At 45.5% G+C, this 14,918-nt stretch overlaps 1 pseudogene; it reads left to right on the forward strand.

Moving 5' to 3' along the window:
- LOC147737834 (uncharacterized) overlaps positions 1-11,519 on the forward strand; it is a 31,675-nt pseudogene extending 20,156 nt beyond the window's left edge.
- Positions 11,520-14,918: the final 3,399 nt, after the last annotated feature.

Below are 14,918 nucleotides of genomic sequence, written 5' to 3' on the forward strand. Positions count from 1 at the left end.
CTGCGTATTATACCCTACCCCCAAACAGTATTTTGCCTGTTACCATAGTAGTTGTTTATGGAACACTTACGTCAGCACATAGGTTAAAATTTCACCACAATATGTTACTAATGAGTGAGCTTCAGCATTATAGTTCAAATTATAAATATCATTTCTATTGATGACTGCTACCCCCACAAAAAAACAGACTTATGTACTTTTTAAATTAACTTTTATTAAAACAATAACTGGAACTATAACTAAAAGATAACACTACAATAAATAACTAGAACTATAAGTAACAAAACAATATAATAAACAACATATAATATGGAGTCCAACATAAGTATTGTAGTTAATCTGCAAAACAAAAAGAAAAATTTGTGGTTAAAATTAGATTGAAGTGACTAAATGAGATCAAACATCACAAGTCAAAGTATGCCTTCCTAATATCTAATTATCCATAGTTATACAGAGATCCGCCCTGTATCAGACTCATATGTACAAGTGTATATTGTAGATTATCTGCCACCGAAAACCTCTCAAGTACCTATATCCGTTACTTTTTAACTTCGTTGAGTAGTCATATTGTGAGTATTTACCTTAAAGTTGTAAATTTTTTATTGATTATTGCTATTTAAGATATTCCCTGTCTACAAACAGAGAAGAATAGGAATATTCTGTCTCCCTTTGCAGATAGTGAAGGATAGGTAATGCAGACTTTTGTCCCCAGTTGTAATCCGTCATGCCTGTTTTTCTCCCCACTGATTGATTGATTGGCTGGACATTTATTGTTCAAGGAATAGTTCTAACGAGGTATTCTCTGTTTGCAAATAACGTGGAATAGAAATATTCTGTCTAGTCTTTGCAAGTAGTGAAGGATGGGTAATGCGGACCTTTGTCCCCCGTTGTAATCTGTCATGCCCATCTACTCCCCACTGATTGAGAAACTAGTTCCACCCAGGCCATTTATTAGAGGTACATCATCTGGCTCAACCGGAGAGTACCCCTAATAAAGAAGACATATGTAAAATACGAAGTAAAAACTATATCCTGTTAAACAGAAACTTTACAATGAAACACACTTGAAAAAGAAGGGAAAGAAATCAAACAAAATCAGTAGGCCACTGACGAGTTTTTGACTTCGCTAGAAATAAGAAACATGGAAGTGGTGAGAGAAGCCAAGCTTAACGTTACGGCAGCCAAGAGGTAGCTAACCTCCGCCACCCCCCCACTGCTCCAAGCATGTCTGTCCCACCGCCCGCCACACCCAATAACGGTAACATGAAATAGATACAAATCAGCAGATACCTACCCCCATTCCGGAAACTCCCGAAGTGCAACAGGTCCACGGTTATGTCCATCCGGAAGATGAGGCCTCGACACGTGCAGGGCAGGGCCCGACTAGCCGCCATCAGCCGGAGAAGTCGTGGGATGGTCGGCCCGGAATGTGCTGGTCTTCCCATTCTCTTCTGGCACCCTGCAGGCCACGGGGGGGGATGTCTTGCCTCTGCCTCCGACCCCCCCCCCTCTTATCGCCTGGTCCGGACATCACGGATATCAACGCCAGGTGTCGGCGTGGGGTGCGCCGGGAGGGAGAGGCGGCGCAAACGAGCCTCTCCCACCCCTCAGCTGCACCCCCAACGCTCCACTCACCCAGCAAAAGTGTTGTCACGTAAGGTGCACCAGGAGAGGAGCCGAGGCCGACGGGAACTCTAGCTGCGACAACACTGGAGAGGAATGTCTTGCAAATGCCACCGACCCTCCCCTCGTATCTCCTGGTCTGGCCCCGGCTTGGTATGAGCTCCCCGTTCGGTCCTGAAGCAGCGCCCTGCAGGCCACGGGGGGGATGTCTTGCCTCTGCCTCCGACCCCCCCCCTCTTATCGCCTAGTCCGGACATCACGGATATCAACGCCAGGTGTCGGCGTGGGGTGTGCTGGGAGGGAGAGGCGGCGCAAACGAGCCTCTCCCACCCCCCCAGGTGGGGGCCCCTCAGCTGCACCCCCAACGCTCCACTCACCCAACAAAAGGGTTCGTCCACTCTTGCGATGCAGCGGCGCTGCACTCACCTGACAGTCTCGGTTACTTTTGCGGTACAACGACGCTTTTCAGTTCAGCCTGAAAATGAGTCCTGCGTCCAGAAACGTTCTCCTCAACTTTGAAGATTCTATAAGAGCCACGGGGGCCCCCGACCCCCGATGAGAAATGACTGCCATGATCACCCACGGAACGACCACGACGTAGCCGAGGGACGTCGGCGCGCTCATGCCGGCGCCGGCCTCAGTCTTGAAATGATCAAAATCCTGCAAGACTACCAACTTAATCAGTTCCGGTGGGACACCAGTATGACCCGGTAGGAGAGATTGTTTCCTCCCACCCCACATTCACTGATGGTTCATGTCACCAGTCCCCTCTGCTACCCTTCAACAAAAACTTTTGGACTACCGAAAGAGGTCACGGTCCAACCACGAGTTGGTGGAGACATTTTGACTATACTTGGACCTTCCTGACCTCACCCAAAATGGCGCCGGTACAAATGAAACTCTCAACTCCTTGTTGTGCCCCGATTGCTCAGCCTTGATATCATGAGATATGTATACAGTTTTTACCACATGAATTGATATGGGATAAGACTGATTACACGTTCGAACAATGAATTGATATTAAGTTCTAATGCATCATTGATTACTGTATTTATTATTGAAGGTTGGAATTGTCGACACTAATGGTACTTGCTCACAAGGAATTATCGATATGATTTTGTTGCACTTGTCGCACTTTTTACTATGAAATCAACGACCACTGACTCTGTTATGTTTTCCACAAATAAACCCCCCCCACCCCCCCCCCCCTACCCCCCCATTTACAGTTCCAGCCTGCTCCGTGGCTGGCCCACGGGTTGTAGGCCCGTATTTGGGCACCAACATTTTTATTAAAAGTTTTTGAAAAAGCAAACGTAGTTGTAACGCGTACATTGGTAAGTTTCGAAGAAATGGCCACTGTTTCCGATTTTTATTTTTTTATTTTTTTAAAAAGCAGGTGAAATGAAGCAGCTCAATTAGTTAAGGGTTAAAAAGTATAGTACGCAGAAACATTGAAAATATGAATGGTCCAGGTTTGTTGTATGTGTTTTTCATTTTTGTACAGCATAAAGCAATCGATAAAGATCCTGGTATTTAGCCTCTACTTTATATGCTACCCGTATCAGGGAAGTTGTTTTAAATGCCCCTAAGCCACCCCGAAGGAATGTCACCTGGCCCCCCTAGTACGAATGAAAACGACCCCGTACCATTGTAGGTTATCTCTCTTCCTCAAAAATGACAACAATTACTTTCTAGGACGTTTTGGACATTGATGATTTTCATATGATCTATTTATTAAAGTAATACTCATCTCTCCGCATGAAATTAATTTTCCACATGCTACACAAGTCAATCTCATCTGCCCAAAGTTCTTTTGCAGATTTGGGACCGTTTCCCTTGCCTCTGACTCACTTATTGCTAAGTCATTGATGGATGTTTTTGCCGGTCGGGGGTTATCCACCAAATCTCGAAGTTGTGCTTTAGAATAATTAGGAGGGTGCCACCTCTCCATGTGCCGATGCATGGTATGATTACCATAGCTATATTTTTTTCGGTCCCTCTCGAGAGTTTTTTTTTTTGCAGATGAAGCAGGCAACGAACCTGGCATTAACTTTCTTTTCATGAGAAGGAAAAGAAAAAAAATTGCCAGATAAAATTCACTTTCACATGGGACTTTCTTGGCATTTCTTTCAGAAACTTTTACATCACTGTGTCATTTCTTTGTCTATCCTGGTTAAAGCAATGTCATATAAATAGTTGTTTAAAAAGTTTTTTTTAACGTGTTTACTTTGTTGGAGCGTTGTATATATTTATAAGTTATTAAAGTGTTATAATCCTACAACTTTGTTGGAGTGCTATATATTTTTAATGTGACACATAATTGTGAAGACTTTGATGTACAAAAAGGCATCCCTGGAATCTTCCGCTTCAGGCTCGGTCCCACACACCCTTACAGTGAGAATCCCCTCCCCAATCACAATACAGGATCGTTATCAGATAGTAGGAACGCGTGTGGTGTAACGGATCTCATGAGGTGGCGACCTTGATCTACTGTAACTCCTTTAAACAGGGGTGATTCTTTACAGTTGGGGCCATAAACTACATCCGCAGGGCTAGGTGATAGCCTGGGACTGGCCTGGACAATCAGAAACAGAGGAAGAGGACTGTCAGAGGGTGCAGTAGTGAATAGGGTGAAAGGGAGGTGTCGGGCGGGCACAGGGTGTGATACTCAGGGAAGAGCAGCGCAGATGGGGGGAAGTTTATGGCCCATGCATCAGAGAGAGAGCAGGGGTGACCAGTCCGTGGGGGAGATGCTTGCGAGGGTGGGGAGCCATGCTGAGGATCGGCGGCGTGCAGAGAGTGGGTCTGGTCAAGGCATCTAAAATGGCTGCCGTGCACGACAAAGGTGTGGCATTGGAAAGAAAGCAAGATGGCGCAGACAATGTTTATCAATACTGATTAATTTATAACAATTATTTTTAACAATATATTTACTCGCAGTGTCAAAATGGCGATCAACACTTCCTAATTTCCTTCGAATCGAACGTTAACAGAAGTCAAGCGGCAAAAAAAAAAAAACGCTCACGCGCAACCGCTGGAAGACAGGTATCAACATATATGAGCCTCCTCAACCACCCTCAGAAAACATAGGGGGTCAGGATACGTCTCCCGTACCCCCTTATACCCAATACTCACATAGTTTTTCCTCCATCTAGTAATTTAATTAAATCGAAACACAAAATGGCGAATTCCCGTTTCGCTACCAGTTTGCGACCCGGTTCGCAAACCGGGAAGCGCTTCTACCACGAAAAATGTAATTTTTTTTATTTTCCCCATGGGACCCTTTAATAACCCCAACATCATTCCTAGGGGGTCAAGAGGGGTCTACCTTGCCCCCTTGCATTAAATTCCCCCTTCGTTTTTCTCCTCCTCTTGTCTCTCGATCCTACCAAGAGACAAGATGGCGGCTGCACCGGACTGTTTAGAATGTTGACAGACACCGGAGAGCCAATCAGCTTCGCTTTGCAAAACTCAGTTACGCGAAAAGTACGCGATCTAGTGCGCTATCCAGGACGCTGTCACAGATATATCTGTTTTTTTAAAAGTTAATTTCTCAAAATCCACTGGAGCACATATATTGAGACCCAGCAAAGGCACATCGGGCTAACAGTCCCTACAATTTTGCCAAGTTTCGTGCAAATCCATTCAGCCGTTCGAGCTAAAAGTGAGGCCAAAGGCCCTATGGAAAAATGAATGGGAAAAACGTGTTTTGGGACCCCCCTTTTTTCTCGGCCCCCCTTGACGGAACTCCCCCAAATTTCCAGGGGCTGCTCGGAAACAAAATGTGCCATTTTCCTGAAAATTTCAGCCGATTCCATCCACAAACGCCAAAGTTATTAGACATAGAATTTCCAAAAGTTCCATAGAGAAAAAATCCTAACTATATATACCTACTGGCTATCGCCAGTAGGTAATATATATATATATATACATATATATCAGGTCTAAAACGGCATCAGAAATCACGCACAGGAATCATTCAAGTGCAGTGAATGTTGAAGTAGGTTTTATGAATATTCAATATTAAGTACTGATCAGCGAACACACACGGGAAAAGCCATGTCATTGCAGTAAATGTGTGAAGATCTTTTGTCAACTTTCAGAGCTACAAAGACGTCAGCCTCTCCTCAGAAGAGTCCAAGATCAATAATGAGGGTCACAGCTACAACTGTGTGACAGCCAGGCCGAGCACACTTCAGAAGAGTGCAGGATCAGTAACGAAGGTCACAGAGCTGCAGCTGTGTGACAGCCAGGCCGAGCACACTTCAGAAGAGTGCAGGATCAATAATGAAGGTCACAGAGCTGCAGCTGTGTGATAGTCAGGCCGAGCACACTCCAGAAGAGTGCAGGATCAACACTGAAGGTCGCAGAGCTGCAGCTTTGTGATAGCTAGGCTGAGTACTTCACTTCAGAAGAGTGCAGGATCAATAATGAAGGTCGCAGAGCTGCAGCTGTGTGACAGCCAGGCCGAGCACACTTCAGAAGAGTGCAGGATCAATAATGAAGGTCACAGAGCTGCAGCTGTGTGATAGTCAGGCCGAGCACACTCCAGAAGAGTGCAGGATCAACACTGAAGGTCGCAGAGCTGCAGCTTTGTGATAGCTAGGCTGAGTACTTCACTTCAGAAGAGTGCAGGATCAATAATGAAGGTCGCAGAGCTGCAGCTGTTTAATAGGCAGGCCGACCACACTTCAGAAAAGTGCAGGATCAGTAATAAAGGTCACAGAGCTGCAGCTGTGTGATCACCAGGCAGTGCACACTTCATAAGAGTGCAGGATCAATAATGAAGGTATCAGAGCTGCAGCTGTGTGATAGCCAGGCCGAGCACACTTCAGAAGAGTGCAGGATCAATAATGAAGCTCACAGAGCTGCAGTTGAGAACACAGTGTCTGTTCAGCAAATACAGATTATCAATGAAAGTCTCCAACCTGCATGCTTTGTGATGGACAGGGTGAGCAGGCGGCTTCTCTTTAGGAGAGTGAGGAATCATTTATAAAAGTCACTGAGCCGCATGTTGTGTGATAGTTAGGCAAAATCACCATTTTACATTCTTGGACGACGATTTTTTGGTGGCTAATGGAGCTGAACTTTGACATGATTGTTCCACAAAAGAAATTAAAAAAAAGATTGATTGCACAAAAATAACATAAAGGTAGAACCAATCACGATGCTATAAAATGTACACAATAATGACTAAGTTTTACATATTAAAAAGAAAGGCACGTTTTTAAGATATGTAATGGAATAAAAAAAATCTTTGGATTTTGGTATTTTACTGCTGATTGTAAACAGATTATATTGAGCCCCTAAATTCAAAATAATTTGTGCTGCCAGCAGGGAGTCTAGCAGAGGTGGCAACAGATGGGGATGCTGTCTCGACAGTGTGACTGCTGTCAGCAGGTGGTCTGGCAAAGGTAGCATTAGAAGGGGGTCCTGTCTCGAACGTGTGACTGCCCTCAGCAGGGAGTAAGGCACAGGAGGCATTAGAAGGGGGTCCTGTCTCAACAGTGTGACTACTGTCAGCAGGGAGTCTGGCAGGGGTGGCATTAGAGGGGCGGTCCTGTCTCAACAGTGTGACTGCTGTCAGCAGGTAGTCTGGCACAGGTGGGATTAGAAGGGGGTCCTGCCTCGACAGTGTGACTGCCCTCAGCAGAGAGTCTGGCACAGGAGGCATTAGAAGGGGGTCCTGTCTCATCAGTGTGACTGCTGTCAGCAAGGAGTCTGGCAGAGGTGGCGTTAGAAGGGGTTCCTGTCTCGACAGTGTGACTGCCCTCAGCAGGTGTCAGGCACAGGAGGCATTAGAAGGGGGTCCTATCTCGAAAGTGTGACTGCCCTCAGCAGGTGTCTGGCACAGGAGGCATTAGAAGGGGGTCCTGTCTTGACAGTGTGACTGCTGTCAGCAGGGAGTCTGGCACAGGTGGCATTACAAGGGGGTCCTGTCTCAACAGTGTGACTGCTGTCAGCAGGGAGTCTGGCAGGGATGGCATTACAAGGGGGTCCTGTCTCGACAGTGTGACTGCTGTCAGCAGGTGGTATGGCAGAGGTGGCATTAGAAGGAGGTCCTGTCTCGACAGTGTGATTGCTGTCAGCAGGTAGTCTGGCAGAGGTGGCATTAGAAGGGGGTCCTGTCTCGACAGTGTGACTGCTGTCAGCAGGGAGTCTGGCAGAGGTGGCATTAGTAGGGGGTCCTGTCTCGACAGTGTGACTGCTGTCAGCAGGGAGTCTGGCAGGGGTGGCGTTAGAAGGGGGTCCTGTATCGACAGTGTGACTGCTGTCAGCAGGTGGTATGGCAGAGGTGGCATTAGAAGGAGGTCCTGTCTCGACAGTGTGACTGCTGTCAGCAGGGAGCCTGGCAGAGGTGGCATTAGAAGGGGATCCTCTCTCAACAGTGTGACTGCTGTCAGCAGAGAGTCTGGCAGAAGTGGCATTAGAAGAAGGTGCTGTCTCGACAGTGTGACTGCTGTCAGCAGGTAGTCGGGCAGAGGTGGCATTAGAAGGGGGTCCTGTCTCAACAGGGTGACTGCTGTCAGCAGGGAGTGGCAGGGGTGGCGTTAGAAGGGGGTCCTGTCTCGACAGTGTGACTGCGTTCAGCAGGTGGTATGGCAGAGGTGGCATTAGGAGGAGGTCCTGTCTCGACAGTGTGACTGCTGTCAGCAGGGAGCCTGGCAGAAGTGGCATTAGAAGGAGGTGCTGTCTCGACAGTGTGATTGCTGTCAGAAGGTGTCTGGCACAGGTGGCATTAGAAAGGGGGTCCTGTCTCGACAGCTTGACTGCTGTCAGCTGGGAGTCTGGCGCAGGTGGTATTAGAGGGGGTCCTGTCTCAGCAGTGTGACTGCTCTCAGAATGGCTCTGCTTTCGGCGTTCACATGACTGACAAGGTTTCTTTGAGATGGGACTAGCTCTCTTGTGTTGATGGAGAGAGAAGTGCTACTTGTGATACAAAGACCTGGGCTTCACTTCTTTTAATTCAGTCATTTTTGTCCAACCAATTTATAATTTCTTAGGAAAGTAAAAAATATGTCTGTGGCTTGACACTCCCCTTGTTAATAATTCATAAAATGTTCAGTACTTGTAAGTATTCAGCTACAAGAGGGATGTAGACAAAGATTTGTCATATTCCAAAGAGATTTTTTTTTAAGGGTCTTATTTAGTGCAACTTAATATACTGGGTGTTAGATTGTGTTATATCTAGACCACCGTATCCGTGATGGACGTGGAATAAAGGAGTTGAGTACAAAGAGTTTCTCAGAAAGCTGTGAGCACCTTCGAAGGGGGAACAGTAATAAAGCTAAGCTTATGTGAGTGTTAGCTTTTTGTCTTAAACAACAAAAAGAGTACAGAGTTCCCCGGACAGAGTCAACTAAATGACTACAATTAACCTCTCTCTCATAAGGGTGAAAGTAAAAAGTGAATGGTGAAAACCCTTTGTCGGAATTTTAGGGATACCTCACACAAGACATCGGTTGGACGACTGTTGTCATCCCACCCGATGGTCGTCCAGCGTCATCATCGGTATCCTGCCCCTTCGACAGGCTGGCGGTGCAATGCCCGTTGGGCAGCACAGGGTGCTGCACTTTGGTGGAGTTCTTTTCTTCCTTTGCCGTAGGGTGTGTGCGTGTGAGGGGCCTAAAAAAGTGCAATAGTGAGCGTGAGTGAAGTGTTTCTAAAAAAAGTCAGTGGAGTCCATTGGGTGAAATTTTAATAACATGGCTCACTGCTTTATTAAAAAATTAAGGGGTATTGAGGCGAGACAGTTAGGTATCTAAACCTCATTCAACCCTTAGTGCAAGTGTGGTCGACATGTTTCTTGCCGCTAAGGCAATTCTTCAGGACCAAAAAAGTGCTCATATGATTGCTGTGCGATTTCTCAATAATAGGAGAAATCGAGGATACGACCTGGCTTTGTGTCGTAGGATCAAACCTCCATTGAGAACCCGTAGTCCCCGGTAGGACAGCTGTCCTGCGATCATCTCGACGTGGGTGGGGTAGGTGACTAGATGCCTTCTGCCAGCAACTAACCAGGTTTTTATACATAGTTCTGGCCCCACCAGGTCAGCCTAGGGGATCTCCTACCGGGGACTAGATAGGGATAAGTAAGTAGTCTGTACTGATGGTTGTCTTTTTTACCTAATGAGCTCGAGTGTAGATGATTGGCACAAGGATCGATGTCATCACCCAGTTTATTCAGCCCAAATCTGTGTATGGAATTGTGTTAAAATGTCCTCATTTTGTGCACATATTCACTCCAGTAGTTCTAAAGCCAGGACACCATATCAAAATATTCATACATTGAATATAATTACTAGTGAGGCTGAGTCATTTGGAAATTTGAGAGAACCAAAACATTTGACACAAAAAATGGTGATATGAAATTGATTGTATTTTGTTCTTTTGATTGCGTAAACCTTTTTCTGCCCCTGGTTCTCTTTAACACCTTGGCTGCTAGGCGTTTTCCCGCTGTGTGCTGGAAATTATTTTATTCCTTTATTTATGACGAGCTCAGCTCGTCATCAGCACACGACACCCGTGGGTGATGACGAGCTGAGCTCGTCATAAGCATCGAAAGGGATAAAACAGGTGCTTGCCGATAAGCCTATAAAGCTAGTTTGAGATACAGCCTAGCACACTAGGTCAATGTCCGGTAGAACAGGACGAGGTCACTTTCAGAACTTGGAAATGAAACCTTTAGTTACTAAAAAATGCTAGAAAGAGGATAGCACATCTTCAGAGCCAGAGTTCCATCCACCATGGCACTTTTGGTATGGAAGGCTTTGTGAACCAATGAAATTCAACTAAAGAAAGACTATCAACTTGGCTACCTGTCCTGTGACTGGATCAGGCCTCCTCCTCCCATGTCCAGATGGGCAGCTGGCTGAGTATATTCAGTCCAGGTTTGGAAATCAAGGTTTGTGATGAAAGTAATCAAAACATGTACGATTTACAAAGGAACGATGGTGGTGATGCCAAGCCCTATGTGCCACTGTTAGTACTGCTAGCGAGAGTGTGTACATTTATCTGCTAACAGCGCGCTCCATGGGAAAGGTCAGCCGTCCCTCATCATAACTGCAAACCAAACCTATTATAGACCCTCTCCAGCAGCACCTGTAGGCGGCTGGCGAGTGAACAGTAAACTCTCTCTCATAAACCCACCTTTAGCAGACATGGGGTTGAGCACTTCAGGCAAAAACAACAAAAACTAGGGCTGCTGATCGACCCCGATCACAGGCCCAGAGTGTTTGGTCCCAGAGATCCACGAGGACTAGTTTTGGCTATTCTGGCCTGGTCAGGTCTAACTAGGAACATCATTAAGTATTCTTAGTCCTCAATGCTTAAACCTTACACCCCAAGCATCCTCAAACCTTAAACCCCAAGCATATAAACCTTAAGTACATATAAATTGAGTAACAGAAAGTGCCGTAGCACTTCTTACGAACATTGAACATTGGAAATTGGAATTCCAGTGATAAGTGACAATGATAACAGTGTGTTGGTACCACTAATTCAGGAGCAGAAACTAAACTCTAGATGCAAGAGTCGCGGTTTAACATGGGGTTTGAAAATTAACAGGACTTACCACACTTACACCTCTGAATATGTCTAACTGTATAGAAGTACATCATGCAGGGCTTCTTTGGATGACATTTGTGCAAAAGCAAAGTAATGGTGTAAGTGTTCTGTGACAAAGAATACAAAGTAAAGGATATCAAGTTTTTCGCTTGTTTGAGGAGCCGCCAGAAAGGTTCATCTCCCAGGCAGGGTTGTCTTCCAGGTGACGTGCAAGGTCTTGGGGGTTTGTAAAGATGCTTGGTTTTCCATTCTCTACTATTCTGAATTTCAAGGGTCCTGCAAAAAAAGAATTGAATGTTCTTCTTCCTCAGAATGTCCCAAAGTTGTAGGAATCCTTACCTTGTGTCAACTGTGTCTTTGGAGTAATCCTGTGTAAAGGTAATCCGTTGGCCTGCCCAGGTGACGTGATGATTTTTCCTGGCGTAGTTTAAGATGGCTTCTGTGTGTTGGTAGCGGAGCGGTTTGAAGATCATGGGGCGAGAGCCTTTTCTATTTAGAGGGTTGAAGGATGGGATTCTATGGGCTCTGTCCAGTTCCCGGCCCTGTTGGAAGTTTATCCCCATTATCATTGGTATCCAAGCTTCGAGGAAGGCTACGCATGATCCTGCATCAGACTCTGACCCTTCCAGAATACCGAAAATACGTATGTTCCCTCTCCTATTTTGGTCTTCCAATTCTGCGTTCTGTTTCTTGAGCTCACTGGTGATGTTGAGGAGGTGTTTGATCTCTTTGGTGGCCTGGGAGGTCGTGTCTTCAGCATCGCTTATTTGTTGTTCCGCTTCATCAATTTTCGTGTTCATAGTGTTCAGATTGGCGCGGATTGCGGTTAGTTCTAGTTGCATTGCATCAGTGTTTTGTTTCGTTGATTTGGCCTGGTCATGGACTTCTGCTAATTTTTTTATTATCATGTCCATTGTGCTATTTAGGTCCGGTCTGGCTTATATCGGTGATTCTGAGATGGTTGGTTCTGGTTTCACTTTCTTGTACGAGGTTCTGCTCTTCTTTGTCCGCTATTTCTAGTCAAGAGGTGGTTGAGATGGCTAGGTGACGCGATGATTAAGGGCAGGCTTACTCTCAATGAGCTATATCTCGTAGGCTGCAAGGTCAATAAGGATCCCAGGGACTGCGCTTGTCAATATTAGCACATAGATCAGTTAAAGCCCAGGTAGGTCCACAGGTAGGATGATGAGAGTGCCTATGATATCAGCAGTAGGAACAATTGGGACAAGTAGTCAGCGCAGACACAGTAATGCAGATAATGTTAATGTCCGATTGGCAAAGTTAACATCCAAGCCAATGGGTCAGAGGAAGCTGCAACCTTGATTCTGACAGTATACCGCCTGTGAAGGCTTTATAACATGTTGTCTTTCCTGAATGATAGGTATTGTAAGACAGACAGACTTAGCTGGCAATGGAGTTGGGTCACCATCAGAAGAGGCTTGCCTCTATACTTGCGTCCAGTAACCAGCGACAACAAACACCTACATGACACGGAATAGAGCCGTAGCAGAGAACCTTAATATTGTATCTCTGAACGTTAAAGGCCTCAACCATCCAGTGAAGCGCAGGAAATACCGAGCGAAAACCAAAGGGGACATCATCCTCCTACAAGAAACCAAACTCTCAAAAGAAGACGTAGGCTTCATAAAACATAACTGGATCCCTCATGTCTTATGCTCTCCAGCAGACCATAAGAAACAAGCATTGACATAGCTAATAGGTCTCGCATTCTGGAACTTATAAGTGTTTGTTATCCAGCACAATATCCTTGGTGCAACAACATCAACTGTTCATTGGCTAAACACTTATAAGGTCCCAAAGGCGAGACCTATTGGCTATTCCAATGCTTGTTGGTGATTTGAGGAACTTCGGTGTTGTACAGGAACAATGGTGAAAAGGCTGGCACCGTAGTTGGGGCCAAGACTCAAAAGGGGACTTGAACAGCTGTGGCATGGGACAGAGAACTTGAGGATGGAGCCAAGCTGTTACCAAAGGACAGCATGCAAGCGCCACTGGGAAGGTGAGAGTTTGAAAGAATGCAATTAGCTTGGTGATTTGGGGTCCAGGAGGAAGCTTTTTGCAGGAGGAACATGTGCATTACCAAAGCCAGGTCCTACCGAGGCAGGTCATAAGGTAACGTTAGTCTAGACAAAGTAAGTGTGCAATTTCACAAGGCTAGGTGACTGCCTAAAATGTATGTTATAAGATGGTGCGGGAGTGGGATTAGTGCTTTCTCATTTTCTGGTACCTACCAAAAGACAACTTACACTCTGATGCTTCTTGTGAGGGCTATGGATGATAATGCTTTCAGCAAATTGAGGCAGGAAGGCAGGTCACCTGTCTGGGGCTGGTGCATGATATACTGGACTATTGTTGATTCACATATTGATCAATAATGCAGGCAAGACATACTCAGGCTTTATCAGTCATGAGAGGTATGGCACACATGCTGTCCTGTTAACAAGAAGGAGAACCCTCTCTGAACAGAAATTTGGAGCTTTAACTTTTGTTAAAGCTAAAGTTACCTGCAATTATTATATTCAAGCTCATTAGCCACTCATGAGCAGGAACAGCCCATATTTAAATATTGCACTGCAGAAAGGGCTTCAAATCTTCGGCCATGTGTATTGTGTATTATTCAATGGGCAGACTCATCCCAACCAGTTACTCATTACATGGTACTGAGCGAAGGCAAATCCAGAGAGAGAAAAGTAACTCCTTTTAACCAGATGTTCAGAGATGAAACTGTGCGTATAGTAAAAAGATTGATGCGGTAGGGGTCCGATTCAATCATTGGCCAACAGAGCAATCACCATTGGCCTAATAAAGGACTTTACTTCAGGCAAGACAAGACTACTTTACCTGCTAAATTTATAAATACCACCCAGCAGGCAGTTCTTTTCACTGAATTGTACTGTTTGTTTCGATGGAGCCCTGTAACAAATAGTTATAATTTTGTTTTCAAAAAGAAAATCCCAAAATTAGATTTTATTTATGTAAAGAAAAAAACGTAATGCTCCCCTAGCTATGGGAGGCTTCTCCCATGGCGGGGGAGTCTAACAAATATTTTTGCAGCAATGCATGTACGTTTTTGGCAGCCAAACTGAATCGATGGCTAAAGGTCTTTTCCCAATGTAGCGCTTGCGTGCTGCGGATGCGAGACCTAAAAAGGACATTTAGTGGGGCTCACACAATTTCCCATCGCCAGCTTTTTACTGGTAGTTTCTCCCTTAACTTTCATCAGCCTCTGACAAACCAATAAAAAGTTACCCAGGAAACTTAGTATATCCACCACAATAAGCACCTTGAAGGGTCTGATTGGGTAGTCAACAAATCGACGGAGGCCGAGGCCCAAGGCCTGCCAACCATTGGCTTTTTCACCCCGCTTTGTGTGTGTGGGCCAACTATCACAGCTTCCACCCAGTCCAACAGCCTGCCGCCACCCTGAACATGCACACACTCTGACTGGCTCAGTGTCATACTGAGAAGTATGATGGGCTGACATGTGATGGCAGAACATAAAGTGTGGCTTGTGTCTGCTCTCTTGCAGAACAGCTCTGAGCAGAGACACTTCCACAGAAGAGTATAAGTTAGAGTGTGTGGGAAAGGAGGTTAATTTGCCCTAGCACAGAACCTTTCCTGTGTTTCTTGAGGTATGTTACGCTGCTAATGCTGGTCAACACACGAGGAGTGGTAGGTGCAGCTAAAACTACATTTAGGTAAAGTTT

Source organism: Lissotriton vulgaris, chromosome 1_1 (assembly GCF_964263255.1).
Source record: "Lissotriton vulgaris chromosome 1_1, aLisVul1.2, whole genome shotgun sequence".
NCBI classification, from domain to species: Eukaryota; Metazoa; Chordata; class Amphibia; order Caudata; family Salamandridae; genus Lissotriton; species Lissotriton vulgaris.